This window comes from Bacillus rossius, chromosome 8 (assembly GCF_032445375.1).
Source record: "Bacillus rossius redtenbacheri isolate Brsri chromosome 8, Brsri_v3, whole genome shotgun sequence".
NCBI classification, from domain to species: Eukaryota; Metazoa; Arthropoda; class Insecta; order Phasmatodea; family Bacillidae; genus Bacillus; species Bacillus rossius.
The window spans coordinates 29,568,717-29,592,000 of record NC_086336.1 but is presented as its reverse complement, the minus strand read 5'-3'; the positions used below and the strand labels follow the sequence as shown (position 1 = coordinate 29,592,000).

Sequence of the window (23,284 nt, the reverse complement as noted above, 5' to 3'; positions counted from 1 at the left end):
TAGTCAGAGTGTAATATGTCATGTTAGGGTTTATTCTGTAACCGCCGCATCATGTTCAAGAGTAGGTCCTTCACGCGCAGTAAAATCGTGAGCTGCCACTGAGGAAGTGGCTGCGCGTAAGACTATTCGATTCGGGACAAACATTACGGCCAGGACGGGCAGCACTATGTATAGGGCTGTGCCATAATAAATTCATCAGGCATCAATCAGTAATTTTGTGTTCTTCTTCAGGCGTCCCGAGTGGCCTTAACAGCTAGGGGGGCCCTACTGCGTTAACCCCTACCTCTAGCTACTAGGCCGAACCTACCCTGAGATCACGAACCATATAAAAATCATGTAAAAATCAATGGAGGTAGTGGGGATGGCATCAATACTGTTTTATATATATTAAATTAAAAGCAAACAATTATAAAAAAATTACGGTTGGTCACACAATTTTACCAGTAACTGGTAAAATTGCTTCCAGCCAGGGTCACATAAATTAATCTGCACCTTCCTATCCTTTGCCTTGGCGACAAAATTCTAAGTCTCAATGGTAAGCCTTGGCAGTAATTGGTACCATGACTAACACCCCTTCTACAGCTTACCCAAAAGCAAGCTAATGTAGCTCAGGTTCAACCTGTATTGACAAAGGGCTGGGTCATGCGGGGATCAATTAACTTGCATTAAAGCAAGCAAGAACACTACTGGATTAGGGGGAAAATGTCCAGGTGAGAAGAGTTGGCAGGGTAAAAAATTATACCATACAGTTGACGTCGTCCGGCCGACGACCACCCCAGAGCCTGACCTGCACCCGCCAGTATACGCTCCCGCTAACAGAACACACCCCTGGCCATGGCCCACCCGAGTCAGGCGAGCCGAACAGTGATTAAAGGCAAAACCGCGAAAACCTGAGTAGACAAGAGAAGAACCGTACCCATTCCTCCTGGAACATTAAATTAGGATTTTAGCGACAATAAAGTCTCTTCCAGACACACCCGTTTGGAGTCTAGCGTAATGAGGTCAAGCCTGGCGCGAGAGAGGCCGAGCCTCCCTCGGACGCCATGCCAGTTCGGCAGTTCACCGCAGCTCACGGACCGGGGCGGACCTACGTCCCACGGAGGGACAACAGCCTTTGTCTTCATCGAAAGTAACGTCCGGTAAATATAGTCACTAATTAACAGAACCCCTTTTTTTACTTAACCTCTCCGTGAGTACCCGGTCCCTCTTTTCGGTCCAGGACCTAATCCGACCGCATCAGTTTAAAGACACCCCGCACCACACTTGGTCAGCGGGGCTGATCTTCAGTATACGGCACGGGCCGCCTCCCGCAACTTACAGAACTTTACTTAAGGTCACGCGCACGGCGCTGACCACAAACCCGCAAGGGAACTTGGACAAACTTAATTGCGGTGCGTGTTTTACCACAGTGGGCACAACACCCGCGCAGAGACATTCGTATACGGGATTGGCCGTCTCCAACCGTCCGCCCCCTTAATTCAGTGTATTTTTGTGTCCCGTATTTTGTATTACTAACTTACGTTACCCGAGTAACGAGTGCCACGTAACTTGTGCGCGCCCCCTTAATTCAGTGTATTTTTGTGTCCCGCATTTTGTATTACTAACTTACGTTACCCGAGTAACGAGTGCCACGTAACTTGTGCGCACCCCCTTAATTCAGTGTATTTTTGTGTCCCGTATTTTGTATTACTAACTTACGTTACCCGAGTAACGAGTGCCACGTAACTTGTGCGCGCCCCCTTAATTCAGTGTATTTTGTGTCCCGCCTTTGTGTTACGAAATTACGTTACCCGCGTAACCAGTGAGACGTATGAGACGTAACAGCGTCCGAGGCCCACGTATTGCGGAACACAAACAATATGGCGCCACGGAATAACGAGTAAACCCCCCTCCCCTTCCCCGGGGACCTCTGTAGAGTGTTGTATTGTGTACGACCCTCTGAATAAAAGGTACGACACCGCCACCTCAACTCCACGTCTCTTATTTAAACACCCTCTCACGCAACACCGCCGCCGGCCCTAGTGGGCCACGCAGGGGCACATACATCCACGACCCCAAATTCACGACTAGAACCGAGCTAGTCTGGCGCCCACCCGGACAATACATATCAAGAGCCGCCTTTTCCCACTAGGAGCCACACCGGGACTCGAGCCCGAGACCCCGGACGACGGCACAGTGATTCAGTGTTTAAAAAAAACATATTCCTATTGACACACACACACACACAGGCATATGGGCCTAAAGTAGTACCTATCAGGAAAGGTGACTTCTCAGACAGTAACATACTGTACTGTCTTCACTGATATATTGCAAAAATTTTCATAACTGGGGGGGCTGGGGGGGGGGAGGTTTGTTACATCCCCTCCCCCAAACTCTGCATGTACATATAAAAACTTAAATAAATCATTAAAAAACATATTTACTATATGTAGAAATTGCATTTAGGAGCAGCTGGGCTAGGATCCTGGACTCTTATAATTAGCAATGACTGTTTCCCCATGTTTCCTGACTTAAGTGTGACGTCAACCCAAGTGTCTCCCCTGCTCATAAAGTCAGTTATGCTACGCCAACTCCTGAACCACCCCTGCCCGTGCAGTGTGACACTTTAATTTGTATATATTAAGAATGTACTTTTTATTTAATAAGGGGTCATGTATTGTTTTAATGTATTATTTTTCATTAATTTTTGTAATTTTATTATTGTTATATGTCTTTCTAAAGTATTATTTTAATTGCTGTCACCGGGCGACGAAGCCGAGGCCAACACCCGGTATCTCTCCGAGCGCTGCACGTGTCGCGAGTAGGGGGGGAGGTCGGGCGGAGAGGCAGCCGCGCGGCAGGAGGGGGCAGCCGGAGTCTGGCGGCCGGAGAAGACGGACGTGTCCTGGGACGAGAGTCGCAGGGCAACGACGGAGTAGTCATCTGGCGGCCAAGGAAGGCGGTCGCACGGCAAGACGAGTGCGGCAGCGAGACGTGAGCCAGAACTGGTGAAACTGTATCCGGGCGATCGGGACTTTCACGTTCACGGGCATTACGCTATCGGTCGTCATTGTAACTAATTTAATTGTAAATAAGTATTTTCTTGGTTTTGTTGAGGCGGGACATTGCGCGCATCGGCGGGCACGTGCGTGCCGCAACGGGACGGGCTTCACGTCGCTGGCGACGGCGTTCCAACTTAATTGGTTTCTCACTATCATAGGGAAGGGGCAGAGACAGTTCATCATTCGCATAAAGAACCAGGAGGTGCAGTCCGCACTTGGCGCCTGCCCAACCCCAAACACGTGCAGCTGAGCCTCACTCCGCGGAGGGACGGGTGTTGTGCCGCGGATTGCCCATGTACCTAGATTACGCGAAGGGCTCAATAAATACTTGTGGTCAAACTGTAGAAACATCATTGTAGCTCGGATAGTGTTAATTTCCCCCGCAACGAGGCCTGAACCCTCCTCGAGAATACTACGCAACCCGCATCACGGGGGTGATATCCGGGGCTACGACAAGTGTATGAGTCTGTCTCTAATGGAAATAAATCAAGCTTTAAACTCAGTGACATCTAGGACATTAGAAACCATAAAGAATGATGAAATGTTCATGGAGCATTGACGGAATGAATGGGTGAAATAATGAGTACTCTGAGAATACCAACTGCCACGGCTCTGTTCGCTATGTTTTCCACTGTTGAAAAATCCAGTAAGGACCCGCTGGGAATCAGATTCAGATCTCTTTGGTAGGAAATTAGTGACATGACCACTTATCCGCCAAGACCTAATGTCTGTCTCTAATGACCACATTGCTATGTAAAGTGGACTTGTTCCATAGCCTCTACAGAATACATTGCAATAACAAATAAATAAAAATTACCACTTTGGACTGTTAAAATATTCTGTAATGGTTTTGTACTTTTGTATTAAGTTGTATATGCTATTCTCTATATAATGTTATTTTATGTTTGATGAAGAAAGAGCCGTAATTTTTGTAATAAGCAGGAAATGACGTTCACAGGGTTTACATTTATGTGGCACTAAACAGGAACCCACTTTGTTCATATCCATAATTATCTTGGCAGTATTGTCATCTTAAGTGTCATTATAACCACATTTCTAGAAAATAACTTTTTATCCACCTTAACTCACAAAATCATACTTCCATAGTTTCAGCCATACCATTATACTGCAAATGTTATGTCAGAATTTTCAGTATATCTTATTATTGTGCAGCGTGCCGACTTCCCCCCCCCCCTCTCCTTGGTCTGTCCCTCCTCCTCCTTCTTTCCCTTTCCGACCTCCCTTCTCGCTTGCTGTCTTCCCCTCACTTCCCTTCATCCGCCGTGCGCTTGCGCTTTGTCTGTCTGCGATGCCTTAAACTGGCGGAGGACCTGGTTTGACACTTCTTCTCTGTCCACCGCTTGTCTGAGTAACATCGTCTAGTGTTTGGTAGCTTCGGCTTGGGCTGATAAATGTAGCGAGCGGACTGCCCTATGGGTGCAACGAGAGTTCCGACATGGCCTGAGTGTTTGATTTGCATTGGTTCTGTTGAGCGCATGGCAGCTGCGCAGTAACATAGTTTTGTAAAAGTCAGTGTCCTTCATTTTGTATTCTATTTCGGCTCGCTGTCTCTAAATTTAGTTTCTTTTATTACGTTTGTATTGCTTGAAGGTCACTGCGAGAATGTGTGATCCACCCCCGGCCATGTCGGCTTCCAGTATCTCGGATGCCTACTGTTACTTTCCTATTAGACCAGGGTTCGCGTGACGTTTCTGCCTTTGTTTTCTTGCTTTGTGCAGACTATTGCAAAACTCACGCTTCCTGTAACATAACTTTGTACATTTCAAACCTATGTTAATTATGTTTATCTTTTTGTATGTTAAATTTTGATATCTGTATGTTAAACACCCGGGCGTAACTCTTGTAATTCTTGTGCGCTTGTTTCGCGCTGATCTAATCGTTGTCTTTGTCTTGTTTTGTGATCAGCAAGTCATTGTCTATATTTTAAGCTATGAAGCTTTTTCTATGGAAATGTGTGTAATGGAATACACTTATGCCCTTTTTGGAGCTTTGTCTGTTAACATTTATCTAGTCTCTAGTCTCTAATAAATTTGTACTCCCGACCCCCTAATTCTATTTTTGTCTTTCTGTCACAAACAAGGCACACTCTGGATCCTAATCCAGCTTAGGTGTTTAATTTTGTCTTCCTCATTTTGGGCGTCTTAATTTTGTAGCCTATTGGGACGGAGCGATCCCGCCCAGTACGCTGCAATTGTAATGAATCAGTTTGGCCTTTACATATTGGTACCCAAGGTTGTGAGAGAAAAGCTTGATTTAAGTTTTTTTTTTTTTTTTTTAAATAAATTTGAATTTAAAAAATATAAAATTATTAATATACTTATTTAAGCATCATTTATTAATTACGTATACAGTGTACAGCCAAAACATATACAACGCCATGTATGTATGTTATCTGCTGTTTTACATTAGGCTACTATTTTCGGCTACATTCCTGGCAAGCAAAAAAGAGAAGATGGTAACCATGATATGTTGGTGGTTCTTATTACAAGTGATGATTTAATATTCATATGGAACTTGTAAATACCTACTACCTGGTATCAAATAATTACAAATGTTAGTTATGATCTTAATGTAGACATTTTTTTAGGTAGGTATAAGTTTTGATAATAAACAATACTAGTTTAAGATTATCAATGTAGTTAGTAAAAAAATTGGCAAGAGGACCATTATAACTTTGTTAAATGCTGTTATTTTACTTTCTTTCAAAGTGTATTAAGTTGTGGATTATTATGAGGGAATTTGTGTTACTTTACAAATGTATTTCTCAAATCTAACTGGAATTTCAATTTCTTACAACTAGGCATCAACCTGATAGCAAAGAGGCCCCTGTAGACTCAGTTTTGCAAGAGAATCTATTATGACTGTTATAAATCTGTATTAGTTCCAATTTAGTCCTTGTATCATGTATAATATAACTTAAAAACATATTGTACTGCATAATGAGATTCATTCAAAAATTAAATATTGATCGGTACAGCAAACATTTTTTTTTGTGGCCGGTAATAAGACTCAGTGCAAAAAATGGCAGTTATATATATGATTGATTAAATCCTTGTTGATTTACATGGGTCATCCAAGGATTTGATTGAAAGCTAATGTTCATTTCTTCATATGCCTGCAACAAAGAAAATCTAATTACAAAATAGTGACTATGGGTTATGATTTCATGTGGAATTAGAGAGGTAAAAAGATTGACAACTGTATGAAATAAATGTGGCAATATTTACAAAAACATTACATACCATTATGTTCATAATTTAATTCTATCACATCTACAACAATTTCTGTGAAATAATTCTTGGAAAACAAACATTTATGACATAAATATAATATATCAAGAAGTGTAGTTGGTGTTTTAATGACAAAATATGGCTCACACAAATATCTAGTGAAAACAAATTTAATCTTAAAAGTAGTAAAATTATTCCAGCTATTCCATTTCTAAGGGGCCTTAAGCAATGAGTAGCAATTAGCTTCAGCCAATCTCAGCAGTGATACAAGCAATATGTGTCCAGTGCATAGCACAAATTTTGGGAATCGTGTTAATCAAACATTGCATGCACCAGATAGCCAGTTCTAATTCTTGCTTTTAGGATTTTTTTTTCAACCTACAATCATAATTCTTTCTTATTTTCACAATTTCTTTAATGTGCAGAATCTTCCGATGTAGTGAACTAAAACAGCAAGCATCATGTACCACAGGATCAAGCTAACAGAATTATCCCATCAGGATCAAGCCTTCAGGATCTAGGGAAAAACTTCAATATATGACATGGAAAAATTAGCATATTTTTAATTCTCCATAGTTGGCCACAGTTGTGCTAAACGAAGAGATACATGATCACGGATAAACAATGAATGACTGCAGCAGTGTGAAAACACAGTTGTAATTTAAGCTTTAAACTGATATATTTCACAAACCAGAAAGAATTAAGAAACAATCCTTTCAGGGTAATTTTAGGGACTTGTGTAGTGTGTGAAAACCATGCTTTCAGATTTTTTTCTTACAGTTCAAAAAAGCCCCCATATCCAAGTATTACCATTTATTGTCATACAGTCTCAAAATTTAGTTAAGACTAATAAATATTTTCACAAGAGAACAGAGGCAGCACGTTATTTCTCGTCAGCTGGTGGCGATACTTATGTGCACAATAGTGAAACCATGACACAATTTGCAGTCAGATATCTCCTTTCTAATGCATCACAACATATAACCGTAAAACATGCTTAGTTTAAAAATTTAAAGACTGTTGAAAAATTCAAAAATCCTGAGTTAGGTATTTTTATTCATATTTATTTAATTTTATAATCCTGTGAAGATGGGTCCATTATATGTGATTTTTCTTAAGGCTAAAATCCTGAGTTTCTCGCGAGCGGGCAAAGACACACGTAGTTATCTACGTCCTCAACAGAGCGCACTAGCAGTACGGTTGAACGATGTAGCGACGCGTTGGAAAAAGGAGGGGGGTGGGAAAGAGGACGCTGTTCTCAGAATTCTTATCGCCCAGCGGGGAGTCATGTTTACGACCGGTCAGGGAGAGGGGGGTGGGGGAAAGGTGTACTCTGCCTCAGCGAGTATTAGATTTCCAATCCCTTTGCCACTCTGTCCAGCTTGCCTTTGACGAATCTGGATAGGTTCAATGTTTAGCCAGCCGAAAAAGATTTTTAGATTTTATTTTTAAACGCATGTGAAATTAGTCCTTTTTTTTAACACTTCATCGCTGTCACGTGAATTTACGGCAACTTACATTATTGTTGTACTTTTGTTTTGTAGTAACGTTCGGTAGGCTAAATAAGTACATGTGTTTGTTGAAACTTCGTTTTAAACATCCATAAATTATTTTTGTCAATTTATTTATTTATACCAGTCAAATACAAAATAAATTATATTTATTTTACAATCTCTTAAATTATTTAAATGATACATAAAAATTACCAAACATTTTTCAAATGAAAACGTATTTTCAACTGGAAGTACGCGAGAATTACACAGATTAATTTACTTGCGTATTGCATAGCATACTTCACGTCCATTTTTGACAGCCTTGCGAAGTCACTTCCAAAGTATCTACAAGTATATTCTTTAGGCGAATTCGGACACGGCATTATAATCTTCCATTATATCTAGAAGACGTGTTCTTACATTTGCTTGGAGTTTTAAATTATTTTTTTTGAAATAATAAGGGCAATTTTAAAGTTTAACTCCATTGCAGAAACACTTACGCAATATATTTGGTGGTTCTCTGCAAGTGTATTTTGTGTTTTATTCTAGTTCGATAATGAAGTCAATCGGAATTTATTGCCTTTTTTCAGATTTGTTTATACATTAGATGTATATAAATATAAAAATTTATGTAACAGGATTAATCTTAAATGGTTTGAACAGTTATCTATAATGACTTTGTTTGTTCATTAAAAGCCTTTCTTTTTTACTGTTCAAGTTGGATTCCTTTATAACTTAAAAAAAATATCACGTAACTAAAAAAAATTAATGAAAGATTTTAGTTCTGTTCGTATGTAGGTGTTAATTTTATGAAAATAATGTAATACAATTTGTTCTCTAGCTAAGTAGATTTAGAAGTGAGGCTTCATATTTCAGTCGTTACCATGGTACGACTTCCGGAAAAGTTTTACATATATTTGTTTTTACAGAAGGTACCGGAGCTTGCAGGTTGCGCAGAAAGGAATTGTATTGTTTGTGAGAGTTCTCTGTTGGTAGTAACACATATGATATATGTTTGATGTTCTGTTTCCAACTCATCGTTAACTAAATTTTACAGACTGATAATTATCATTTGATTTAAAATCTAAGTTATTTACAGTGTTTAAAATATGCTTTCTTGCGTTTAGGAATATTTCGTTTTGTTTGTATGATGTTTGAGTCACCCGCAAAGACAATGAGATAGTTATTTTATTCTGCTTCTTTCGCGGTTTTTTTAATTTTAGTCTTGACAATGGGGAATGAATTATTCAGGCTGTGCTAAATAGATAGAATATGCTTTATGTTATTAAGATCAAACTCTTCTATTTTTGTGCATTTGATAGTATTCCTAGTTTAGTTAATTTATCCAACAATATATTTAAACAATCAAGGCCTTAGATGCTTTATAAAAAAACGCAATTGATTCATAATCAGTTGCCGTGTATAGATTTATTTTGTAGAAAATAAGCAGTATGTGTTTTAGTACTTAGAGTTGATGAAAAACCATGTATTAAATTTGAAAATATGTTTTACTTTTCATACTTAAAATTATCATACAGTGATCAAATATTTTTCGATATAAGTAAGGACACCTGTATTTCGCGAATACATCTCGTGTCAGGCTATTTCACACATAACTGTAGCTTTTTCCTTAGAGGTTTGGCGAATTGCGGGCGTGCAGCAGTACAGTAACAAAGTCCTCATTGGCCCCGTCGAGTGCGGGAAAACAGCCTTCACCGACCACAGCCAATAATTACAAGAAAAATCTACAGTGTTTTGTAAAATACCTTGACACGAAATGTATTCGCGAAATACAGGTGTCCCTAGATATAAGACGTAATTGCTCTCGGACGATAATTTTCTTTACTGGTATTATCACCTTTCTTATGCAGGGGAATAGTTTTTGTTGTCTTGTGATACCCATTCTGAACGAATTCCAATAATGTAATATGTGTTTATTATAATAAATGGAGAAGTGTATATACTATTAGCAAATGGATCATTAAAAATATGAAAAGAAATTATAAAAAATTACTAATTACTCTACTGCACATAAATCACAGATTTTAAAAAGCCAAAATTACTATAACATTCAAAATATTACAGAGCGTGCCATGTAGAAAACACGGACGCATGTTGTTGTCTAAATGAAATAAATAAAATACAAGTCTGCGGCTTTAAAAACCAAAGAAATAAAATTTTCATAAATATTCAACGCTTATAAGTGTACAACCATTCATTACACTGATAGGACATAGTTTTTCAGTACATCATACTGATTCCAAACCAGACACACATATATAAATAAATTGTGTTACAGTTCAATTAATTTGGCCATGATTTAAACCTGATAAATAAACAATGCAAACAAGCGTAACTGTACAGAGTATCTTCAAATAAAATCTGGGCCAAAAGTAAAACATTATTTTAGTGCTCAATACAATTTGAAGGAAATGGAAGATTTTTTGTAGTATTATAAATTATCATACAAGGATTGCTGATTTGGTTTTGTATTAATTTTGAGCGTAAAACTACCCCGAAAATATTGCCATCATAAACATTACTATGAGTCTGATTGGCCATGTTGGTGATATGCACGATTTTCAAGGCTGTCTCCCGATATTATATGATGTGTTTTATTTTTATACAAAACGAAGCACGAATATGTTTTATATTTCTTGTGTGAGATACCAGTTGCAAAGACTTTGCAGTTTGATTTTATGGGTAGTGAATCAGTGGTATAAAATAACTTCATTTATTTTTCCCGATAACATATTTTTGACATTAGTATAATTTTATCACTCGCCAAGCAGAGAACCTTATTTTTTTTGGTCACGAAAAAAATTGTTTGTGTTCAATATCAGCTAATAACTTATTATTGCTTATGTCATCAAATACATTTACAGTACTGTTCAATTTGTACAAGCATGAGAAGTAAACAATAATTTCTGCAACAACGTTCTTCCGAAAGAAGGTATACGCCGATTTTAAAGGTGCATGCCTATTTCTTAATTTTATTTTTTTAATAATTATAAAATAAAAATTGGTACTTTCCCGAATTTCCTCATTGAGGCTGCGACCCAAATTTCAAGTTTCCAGCCCTTTTGGCAGTGGGTTGGAATTTGTATTGGCCAGTATGTGAGCGAGGGAACTACTTTTTGCATATTCGAGCAATTCAAAATTTAGGCCCTAAAGTTTAATTATAACAATTTCACGTAAACTAGATAGCTCAAAGGCTGGTAAAACAATAGAAATTTATTTCATATAATTCTGTATCAATTTCATCGAAGTATTACACACCCATTTCAACACATTTTATATACATAATAATTTTACTTCAGCAAGGTCTTCGGTTTCTTGTAACACAAATAAAATTACCTAAAAAAATTACGGGACATACTTAAAAAAGTTTTTAAATTGTAATATTTGCCAAAGAATTTAAATAAATCTAACTGCAAATGTAAGAACACAGTATAAAGGTCTTTAAAATTGTATTTTGGAAAATTACCTGAATATTTATTTGCTAAAACTCCTCATTTCACTTGTTCAAAAGTATTTACATGTATACATATGCGTGCGTGTGTGCGCGCACGTGGAACTTATGTTTCTATGATCATTTATAGTTGCAAATAATGTAGCGGAAGTTAAATTGAAAAACATATAATTCTTTTTGACCAATATTTGTTTTAAAACATAATTTTACATGACCCCAGAAGCAAAAAAAAAAAAAAAAAAAGAATCACCACTGCCTTGTAATTGCGTTTCTAACGAACTTGTGTAACTAACGAAAATGCTCAAGGTTAGTGATACAATAAATGCTTGGGTAGTGAAAAATCCAATGTTAAAAACCAAAGGTAATTTTAAACGACCTTTAGTTAACCATACTTGAACGACAGCATCGAGAGATTGTGCCTTATTTTCGTATCGTTATATACATAACTAAATCATTATGGGAGGAAGTTGCCATAGGCGGCTGGTCCTTCAGTTACTAATTTTTTTTAAACATCTATTAATATTTTGATCATAACTCATTTATGTAACATGACACCCAGAGGTATAGCCCATACTACCAGAGCTAAAGTCGAGGTACAAATATAATTAAAGAAACATAATTAAATAAATTATAACTAAAGAAATATAATTAAATAAATTTATACAAAATCATTGTCATTTTGCAAATCAATTTTTTTACAATAATTATTGAAATATTCTAATAAAATCTTCAACATTATATATTTGTCTTCTTGAATAGAAGTTTAAATAATAATTTAAATTGATTTTGGAAGTTATATTATTATATGAAACCATTTTGCTATTATTTTAATACACCGTGATTGCAGGATTCATTCATGTGTTACGGTAAAGAGTCATATCAAAATACATAATGAAGTCACTAAGATAATATGTGAAATAATGTTGTAATAAATGTAATTTGCGACGTTCACGTAGATGCCCGTAAACGAAACAGGTTAGACATTAGATATTATATTTAGCACTTTAATATTTCCAAAATAAGTTTTTTTAAGGCGCCCAACTATTATAATAAATCTCTATCTACTAAAACAATTCAGTAATTGTAGTTAGATGATTTTAAATCAAAAATATTCTTTGAATAAATTTGTCACGACAAGTGAAGCATATTAATTATAATTTACATCACTGAGAAGCTGACAAATATATCTATAGAAATTGTCGACAACGTGAGACGGTTTTCAATTCATTGATTACTATTGATGATACTAGTGTTGTGTTTTGACCGTTTCGAAGCGGTAATATTCCCGCCTGAACTCTTGCGATGTTCGAGGCATCTAGTGAGTAAACTCGGAACTAATCGGAGCTCTAGCGGCAAACTGTTGAACTCGTTCCTTTCATGTGCGGCAAGTGACAGTTAAATCACAATATTTTGTACTCAGATTATTTAAATTCTGTACGTTGTATTAAAAAAATTATACGGCAGAATTGTTCATTGTACCTCCTTTAAGTTGTGTGCAAAGTAACAGGCATGTACCGTTTAAATATATACCTAATATTTAGTTTTGAAAATTTCAAAATTAAAATTAAATAAGAAAGCATTTTTTGAGAAAATTTTAATCATCATATTTACAAAATTTAAAGTTTTGTTTACAATTCTGCAGTTTATATATTTTTTTATCTACTACGATATTCATGGCAGAAATAATTTTCTTGGTGACTGCAAAACTAAGGATCTTAGCCTTAACCATAGAGTCTGATTGACAATCTGCTCCATTCTGCTTTACAGAGCATGAGTGGAGCGGGCACAGAGGGTACACCCATCCATCTGTAGCATTTATCTATCAATAGAGCCACAATTATTTTTGCACATTATCTTCACTCCAAGTTATTCTCTTTTGGATGACATTAAAAGTAACGGCTTATTGTAACATCAAATGGATACCATCACAGAAAACTGAAAAATTTTTTTTGTCTCTTACTACTGTCATGTTGGATAATCCTGCATTTAATTATAGGTCAAGTCATAACACAATACCGGATTCAATTGGTTGGAAATAAAGTAGAGGGAAATGTATGACATCGTGAAATGCAATGTTGCAATGCAATTGAATTACAGAATGAAGAAAAACGGTAAATATGTAGAGTAGCGGTATACGCGAAAAAAAAAATGCTAAAAATCGGAAATTTCTTATCTCCGCCGGTTGATTTGAAAAGAGGAAGTGAAAGACCATAGAATAAAAATATTTTCGGATTTTTAGCATTTGTTTTCGCATATACCGCGACTCTACATATTTACCAGAAAAACATAGTAGGTATTTAATACCGACAACAGTGCAAGCCAAAACAGTGCTGTGGGAAAAAAAATGATAGTGTGAGTTTTAGAGTGATTTTGGTACAGGACTACTCACGTAAGTAATTAAATAAACTCTATTATAGGATCTTTTTAAAAATGAGCCATGACTTTCAACATTTACCCTCTTACTGGTCTAATAATAACTAAGGACTTAAATGAGCTCAGAATCAGAGGCTTTCCATATTTTGGATTAGGTTGTAGGCCTACTGACAAAGTCACTGTAAATACTTATCACAATATATGATTGTAGCTAGTCAGATTGAAATACATAAAATTAAACTGTTATGTAAAATACTAATACTGATGTGTCCGGGGCCTTAACACAATTATATTAAGTAGAGGTGTAAAAGTAACGAAAAAATGTGTACCCGTATGTATTCGTTACTATAACAATTAGTACTCGTTACTTTCGTATCGTTACTCGTTACTTCTGATACCGCATGACATGGCACATGCCATAGAGTAAATAAAGTACTAGTACAGAGTGGACACTCAATGCTATTGCAGTTCTACGTTTTTTTTATTCTGAAATGCCCTAGTTGCTATACAAAAACGCAAACTTGACAAACATTAAAACGAAGTTGCAATGGCTTAAAACCGAGATAAAGTACCTTCTGGAGTAAGACTTACGTTTCAAATTATAGGTAAATTTTAATTTAAATACAACATTGATCGTAGAAAGTACAATTTGCAGTTAATATGCTTAAAACACTAATTTGAATAGTAGGGAAATTTGCAGCTTCAACTGAATGTTGGCGAGCTTGTGACTTTTTTCGTGCATGCATTAATATTTATAAAAATATTGATTTTATTTTTTTTCCCTTATAAGCAAATCATTTAACTAAATATCGGTAAACGTAACATAAAATGATTTAGGAGAGCAATAAATTTAAAACAATAAGTAAATTTCTTACCTTCGGGACAGTGTTTGCCTTAACCTCATTTCGGTTTAAAATGTTTTGTTTACGTATCATAACATTTGTTAAAATGCATATAACATGTTACATATTTTCGGATTATATTAAATTGCTGCATTTTTTTATGTCCAAGAAAGAATTTCTGTTCTAGTAGAATCACGTTGATTGAAGTTAAGGTTAGGATTTTCGTAGGTACCTACCGAATTGCATTACAAATCTCAAACAAAACTAATGCATAAAAAAACGTGCAGAAGTATTAAACATTAACACAGGCAATGTGTATTTCTGGCAAATTTAACTGCCTAAGTTGTACAATTTTTCCACAAAAACTGAAATGAATCTGTTACCAATGGCATCTAATTCTTTATGGATTAGGTGAAAGTACAAATCATTCTCGTATCTTCACTTCTTGAAGACAGGTGTATATCAATTGTTAAGGGAAAAAAACTTTAATTTCAACATAAAAATTTAAAAGACACTTCATTTTATCGCAACCCTCACCTCGGTAATTGTTCCGTATCACGTATCCAAGTTTATCACTTGATCCTGCTAGCATGATCATGTATGATTTATCCGGTGGCACATGATGCTTGCTGTTTTAATTAATGTTAAAACAGCAAGAATCATTACCACAGGATCATGCCATTAGTATCAAGGGATAGACTTGGATACGCAATACAAAATTTTTACCCACACCTCCCTCTCGACCTAAAAATAAAATTCATACAAAACATTTAGACTAATTAAAGTACATAAGTAGCAAGTTTGAGCAGAATTTGAGACTCACTGACATTTAGAACAGTACCTAGGTATTAATGTATTGTGTGCTTGTCCTCAATGTGCTACTACACACTACCTAAAAAGAGGAAATTCTGTAGGGCATGAAAACAAAATGCTCATCACTATTTTAATTACACAAAACTTTTATTTTGTTTCGTTTTAATAATTTACACATACCTAGTTTCGTCAAGCGGAAACGTAAAGTAAAGTTAATTATTATTATCTCTTCTCTTGTTGTAGCAGTAGTTAACACAACACGTAGCTGAATCAGGCATGTTTCATAACAGTGATTTATAAAGCAGTTCATGAAATCATTGATATTATTTTACGAGATTACTATTTCAACATGATTGAAACAAAATTTCCTTAGAAATTTTATATTAAACCTAATATCGCTTAATTCAACGCCGACGCCATTAATTATGGTGTTGATGAATAAACAAGTGGTTCAACGTACCAACGAAAACTCGTTTATTTTCTTTTAAGTAAATATATTATTTTCATTTCAACAATATAAATTTACGCCATAAATTTGATAAAATGTTAAAACAAATGTATTAATTATTTAATCAACGTGGTATTTTGATTATAATTTTTGTGCTCAGATGTTGGATAAAGCTGTATAGCAACTAGAAAAATGCGTTTGCTATACCCTATGAAGTGTCCCCCCCCTGGCACATGCTATGTTATTAGAGGTGGGTTGGGACAGCAATTTTCGGTATCAGTCCCAACCTGATACTGATACAGTAATGTACCTAGGTACAAGTCTCTGATACTCCTGTATCAGACGGTCCCAGGAGGCAACAAAGCTCCGCGTACGCAGACCGTGCGACCGGAAGGAGAATCTGATACATTATTTATCACGCCCGGTAATTCTCTACCTCTTTACTCTCATGCCCGCCTGATACAGCCAGTATCAATCAGTTCAACATTCACTGCAGTTCGTCCTGGCCGTGTATCACCATGTACATTGTTGCGGGCTGTCATGCTTTGTAGTTAGTATCTTTATAGTGAAATAAGGAATGGATAAGTGCACGAAAAAGACTTCATTTGTGTGGAATTTTTTCACGGAAAATAATGAGTTTGCTAATTGTAATTTGTGTAAACAAAAACTGAGTTATAAATCATCGACTAATCTGAAGAAACATTTGAAACGTAAACATTGATATAGTATGCTCACTAATGTACCTATCTGTTTTTTATTTTTTATTTTTGATAAAATCGTGCATTTTTAATGTATAAAAACACTAGTTACTAATTGTTTTCGAAAAAAGAAAGTCCATATGTTGATTACATCTGTTATTAGTGTCAACTGAGAATTTATTTGCATTTTCATAGCTGTTAGGTGCACAAATATAAATATTATATCTTGTATTAATGTACTTTTTAATATTAAATTTTCATTAGTTTTATTATTGAACGAGACGGTGCACGCACTGCGCACTGAGCGTACTTTGAAGTAGGAGAATAAACAAAACGACTTGTAACCAGGGCTGCCACTCTGATATTCATGAAAAACCTAGATAACCTACAAAAAAACCCAGACACATGGGTAAAAAACCCAGATGCGTCTAAAATGCTATCGTTGAAAATGTTTGCGTACTAATTCAAAAATATAAACATAACTGGTTTTAATATAAAACAATTAATTACCTTACAAGACTGAAAATGGTTAAATACAACCAATACAAGAAAATTACACTGCAGCAAAATGGCTGTATAAGTAATTCTTGGACCAGTACATATCATAAAAAAACCTACAAATATATACATGACAAAACAACAAACACCATCACTGCATCCTTTAAACCGGTAATTGTTTTTATAAAACTGCATCATTCAGAGTCTGATTCTACAAGATTGGTTTGAAGGTTAATTGTTGCATTGGTTTTGTTCTGAAAGCCTCTTTGAAGAATGTGTCTAATTTAATATTCGACTTAGCTTCTTGAAAACTAGTTTTGTGTTTATATGTATTTTTGTGTGTGAAACACATAGACTTGTTTGCATTTATCAAACAGATATTGCAACAGATACAGTAGCTACTACCTTTATTATTGTTTTAGGTATAAAAATAATTAAAATTATAAAAAACCTAGAATTGTTGGAATTCATTATTTAAAAACCCAGAAACCCAAACACCATTGGAAAAACCCAGATCTGGGTGGAAAAACCCATGAGTGGCAGCCCTGCTTGTAACAATATCGCTTTGCGCCTCTCCTTCAATGCTTCAACGCCTTCCCCTGCGCTTCCTCCCCTACATTCTTTCCCTTCTTTATCCCTTATTCGTCGTTCCTGCTCCCTCCCCTTTCACAAGCTCCGCCCAAGTGACCGTCATCTGCGATCGGGTACTGTATTCATTGGCCGTGGTGTTGTTCCAGCTGAATTCTGAACTGATACTAAAGTCTCTGATACTTTTCAAGTGTACTCGTTTTCCGTTCCTGATACAGGCACGTATCAGTGCCAAAGTATCAGGGTGATACTTTTCGACCCACCTCTATATGTTATGTAACAGCATCGAATCGAGTCGTATTTCGTACGCGTACGGTATGACGTCGCGTAAATAAAAATAAATCGAATATAAACAATTAAAAATATTTGATAATTAACAGCTTTTGTTAACCAAGAAACAATTAACTCTCATTAGAGCGGCTTTATATTAATATATCTTTTAAGATAAGAACATAACACGTGAAAATACGCGATTATAAAAAACAAAAACATACATATTTATAATTTGTAAAAAATACTTTCTTATGTTGTTTCTGTTCGAATCTAAAACTTTGTCTACACACACAATACCTTTAATAAACAGTAAAAAAACTTGGACGACGAATTTCCAAATCATACTTTTATTAATAAACAAACATCGTTCTTTTTAACGAATACGCGCGCGCATGCGTGAAACATACGAAAGATGCGAGTAACGAAATGCATTCGTGTGTAACGTTTCGTTACTCGTTACTAGATGCCGCACCCGTTACTCAGTAACGAATACATACGGTTTGCTACAGCTCTAAAGTTTACTCAACTCTATCATTCAGGTATGGCAAAAATTACTTTTAATATTCTCAATTGAATGCAGTCAACTGCTGGACAACACCAGAAGAAAAAAAACGTGTGCGCGCTCTTGAAACAACCAACCAACATGAAACAGAATAACCCTCATTATTAATAGGTAGTAATTTTTACACTTTAGTTACAAACCTAGAGTTGAAACATAAGCATGTTTGACTGACAATGTGCAATGCACTAACATAGTTTTGTAACCAATTAACTTAAAAATTTGACCAGAAATATATTATTCTCTTACCGGATAGTTAGGTAAAATTCTAATAAAAACAAAATCTTCCAACATTTTATGAGTATTCTAACATAGTATATAGAATACAAATCCTCTGCGTGAGTTCAGGAATGAATTGTTTATACTAATTGACTTAATATTTCAATTTTTTTTTTTTTTACAAATTTTAGGCTACCCAGTTGCCTGACATCTATATTATCGTGTTTCAAACCAAGCATCTCCACGTTCGTTTGCTGCGCTATCTAGCACGTAAATATTAACTACACGGAATACTTTCTATGGTCAGATATTAAGATGTTTTATGTAAAATAAACAATTATATCTTCAAAATAAATACAGTAATATGTATTCTATTGAAATGTAATTGGTTTTATATTTATTTAAATCTTAAAAATGAACATTAAGTTACAAATTTACTAAAAAATTGACTACTTATATTATTTTCACAATGATATTTTATTTTTTATATTTTGTGTATATATACCAAATATACACCTTAACCAATTGGAAGTGTGTGTCCGTGGTGGCACAACTGAACATTGATCGCTCACTAAAACTTTAGTTCGGCAGATCTGCTCAGTTTCTGTGTTATCACGTGGTATATATTCCAGTAGTCTCGGCAAGTGCTCCCGTTGCCTCCGGCGTAGGAGTCGCACGGTCATGAGTACTCACGTGACTCCTCGAAGTACCGCGCATTGCAACAAAACGGGGGGTCTGTCTTTCAACACGAGGGAATTTAAGTCACTTCCATACCCTGGCACTGCAGATTGCAGTATGCCTTCTTTTTTTTTTAATTTTAAAATCTGCCGTTTATTTCTCCTACATCTTACCTAGGCTTATTGTACTGGAGACACTCTTGGCAGCTCTGTACAGTGGTTGCAGAATGATCTATGATGATCAATAAAATTGCATATGCCAAAAAAAAAAACAGTTCTCAAAAGTCCCAAATTTGAGAAAAGACACTAAAACAAACTTTAGGGTACAAGTGAATGTAAAATTGATTAAACAAACTTTGTTCATACATGAAACTAAAGCAGAGGTGCCCCCCCCCCCCCCAAACACTATGACTCACCCCCCCTCCCCTAATCTAATGATGCGCCCCCCCCCCACCCCGAATTTTTTATGCCATTTTCTAAATGATTTACTCAATTATTTTATAATATTATACTTTTTTAGTATTATATTTTATCACATTTTGCATTAATTAAAACTGATTTTCTAATAATAATTTTGGTCATATCAGGTAATATTTCCATCCTGAACCGACAGATGCCAAACTGCTTTTGTTGAGGAAAGTGCGGGGTTGCTAATTTGATTTACAAGATCCCTTTCAATTATCAAAGCACCAGAATCGTATTTTCACATTAGAAGCTATAATTTTGTAAATAATATATACATTTTTCTCGTCTTTTAACCACCACCCCCCCCCCCCCCCCCCGAAATTTTAATGACGCAGTCTGCGTCGTTATCCCCCCTTGTGGGCACCCCTGACTAAAGGTCATTATACTATTGAAGAAGCCATTCGAAAAACATATCACATGGAAGAAATCCACCATATATTAATTTTAAAAAAAAGGTCTAATATAGTATTTAGTGACCAATATTTCACATGGTTTGGTAAGTTATTTGAAAGACAGGAACTTATTTGTTTCAATCAACAATATTAAATCCTACATGTTGCAAATTCTAATGTTCTTCAAGGTGGTACACTATACCCACTTCTTTTCAACATCTTTACTGATTATCAGGGCCCCCACATGGCCGGTGCTACCGTTGCTATGGCAATGGGGCCTAAACAATTAAACAGTAAGCCCTAAATTTAATTACCGATAAAATATTACACCAGAGTAATATTATTCGGAATATGCTGTGCGTACAGAACGTGTCTGAATCTACAACGGTGAGTAACAAAACCACCACCAATTCACGTGACACCATGTTGACAGTGCAGAACACTTACTCATTTATTTGTCATTATTCAAAATCAATTTACGTTGTCAATCGAAACACTGACTTAAAACTAGTTTTAATGTGTTTTAAAGATAATTGAGAAAAGGTTAAAAAAAAATGTAACAACAATATACATAAAGTAAAAAACATATTTTTATCTCTGTTAGAAAAAAAAGGGGGGGGGGGGGGAAGCCATCATGACTTTAGTAACAGGGCCCACATAATGATGTTGGTGTGTGATGATTATATAAACTAAAGCATTAAATTTTTTGGTTGGCCTTCCTTTTTGCAGATCAAAAATATTTAGAAAAATAAATTCTTTTCAGAACTTACCTTTAATGTGACATTTTTTCTGTTCTTGAATAGGTAGTGTAATGTTAGTAATTTTATTTACCTTACCTACAGAAATACTACCACCATAACTTTCTCAAGAAAATATTGTATTTTATTAGATTGTAAACCTGCTGATAATAAAAGCTATTTTAAATTGTTTTGTCTCAGAGACCTAGGTATTGACGTCAGCCGGGGCTTCGCCCCACGAGCCTGATCATCCTCCGTTCCCTTTCCCAACACCTTCCCTACCCGGCATTTGTGTCGTAACGTACGTAGCCGTGTGCGATTCAAACTGCGCGCCACGAACTACAGCAAGAGGGCGCTTAGACGCAGTGTGCCGCACCCCTAAGTATGCTAATTATTATTGTAACCCTTTTTCTGTTATTCTTTTGCCCCAGTGTCTTGTTGCAGTTGAATCATGTGCTTCTCCAATTTAAATATTACAATTAAATATAAAACTATAGACGTTGCCCGGGCGGACCCGAATAGGCACGGACTTGGACGAGGGTAGAAATGTTTTAGAATGATTCTTAATAACTACGTAAACATTAATTTATTTTAAATTGCCAGTAATTTCTATATAATTATTAATGTAATCTACTATTTACTTAACTTTCGCCGGGGCACGGAATCGCAGTGTGTGTAACGGTCATTGTGTTCGGCGCGAAGGGCGCCATGTTGCCACCTGCAAACCATGATCTCATCCCAGTCTATCTCACCCGCCAGCCGAGGGCGGTCGTGTCGCTGCCTTGAGGCGACCACGTGCGTGGCTCGCCTCCTCACTTAAAAGCCGATTCGTGCCCCGGGCATTTTTATCAGTTGTACCAGTGAAGGAACGTGTACGGAGATAAATCGTGAGTACAATAAACTAATTAACTGTGTTACGTGTCTTTGTGTTCGGGGGACCACGTGGGACCCCAACCTGGTCGGCGGCGTGTGGGACGCCCTGAGAGCCCACTGCGTGATAGAAGCGTGCCCGACGCTGAGAGCGGGCTTAGGTAGGGTCGAGAGCGGCGCGTTCAATATCCAGAGGGCCAAGTATCTCGCCGCACACGGGCCACGTAACGCCCTGGGTTAGAGTCTCTCGCCGGGTCCACGTGCCCACTCACGTGGTGGCGCCCACTCATTTGCTCCGATAATTTCTCCATAACACCGTACGCCCTCAGTATCTTACTTATTATAAAATTTTCTTTCATAATCAAATAAGCACTTGGATCTAATGCTAATAAAATGTTGGCTATGATTAAAAATATTACTTTTAATGCTTTTAACACTAACGTAGATTCATTATTTAGTCTTTACATATAAAGCTTTGGTGTGATTTACACTAGAATATGGCTCGTGTTATTTGGAATAACCTTACTAAAACAGACAGTGACAAGTTGAAACTTCTTACGAATTAAACTAAGCAATATTATAGACTAAAAACATTAATATTATTTAAAAGGTTGATGTTCACTTCCTTATAGGGGCTTAATCTTCACGAAGAGAATCATTAGATGCTGCATTTATAACTGCTACATTAATGAAATTACCTGTATTTATTTACTTGACAATACAGAGTTGTCAGAGACCTTTATTATGCACATTAAGTAAAACTAATGAAATTTTATACATAACTATTTCAAATTACAATAAGTATAATAGTTATTTCCCTTTAAAAATCCTACTATCTTAATCTCACATTTATGTTTTTTCATGTACAATCTTCTGTTATCTGTATGCTGTACTTATTGTTTTTCTCTCTTTTTTGTATTTGTTGTCAATTGTTTTAATATCATTGATTTCTGTTTGTTACTTTGTTATTTATGTAATTGTGCTTACCATCCAAGGCCTTAAGCCGTAGGTAGGCCTATGCAAAACTATGACTACACAGATCAATCAAAGTTATTTTTAATATTTGATTTCACTTTTCCACAAAATTTGCCAATCCTTTTATTTGAAGCTTTAGTTGTGATGCATAGCTTCATGTCTGATGTGTAGGGCTTTTAAAACCTTAGAACCCTAAAATTTGCTCCTAAAAATATACCTATATATTTTTTTTTTGTGTTGTATATATGTTTTCCGTCAATAAAATTTGTTACTTAAAAAAATCAAAGATGGCACTCTGTTTGTTTTTATGAATGCTCAAAATTTATATTATGCATGGTTTGGTTATTTTATAATTTTTAGAAAATGATGTTATAAATAGGGCCCAATTAGTTAATAATTTAATAATTTCAAAAATTACATATGTTTAACAATTTTTTTTTAACTTCAATCCTGTATTTTCTAAAATAAATGTAATATAGTTTCGTCAAGAACAGTATTTAAATTGGAATTCAACTTTGTGATTATTTTAAACATTCAATTTTAAATTCACTTAGCATCAAAAAACTAATATTTGCCCAAGCCTAGTATCAGATGACATGA

The 23,284-nt window shown here is 35.9% G+C and overlaps 1 protein-coding gene across 1 annotated transcript in view; it reads right to left on the bottom strand.

Annotated features, from left to right (window-relative positions):
* The window catches only part of LOC134534687 (mitochondrial ribonuclease P catalytic subunit), a 48,365-nt gene extending 32,650 nt beyond the window's left edge, over positions 1–15,715 (bottom strand). The window contains exon 1 of the mRNA XM_063373154.1: positions 15,466–15,715. The gene's annotated coding sequence lies outside the window, so the exon portion shown is untranslated. The remainder of the gene's footprint in view (positions 1–15,465) is intronic.
* Positions 15,716–23,284: the final 7,569 nt, after the last annotated feature.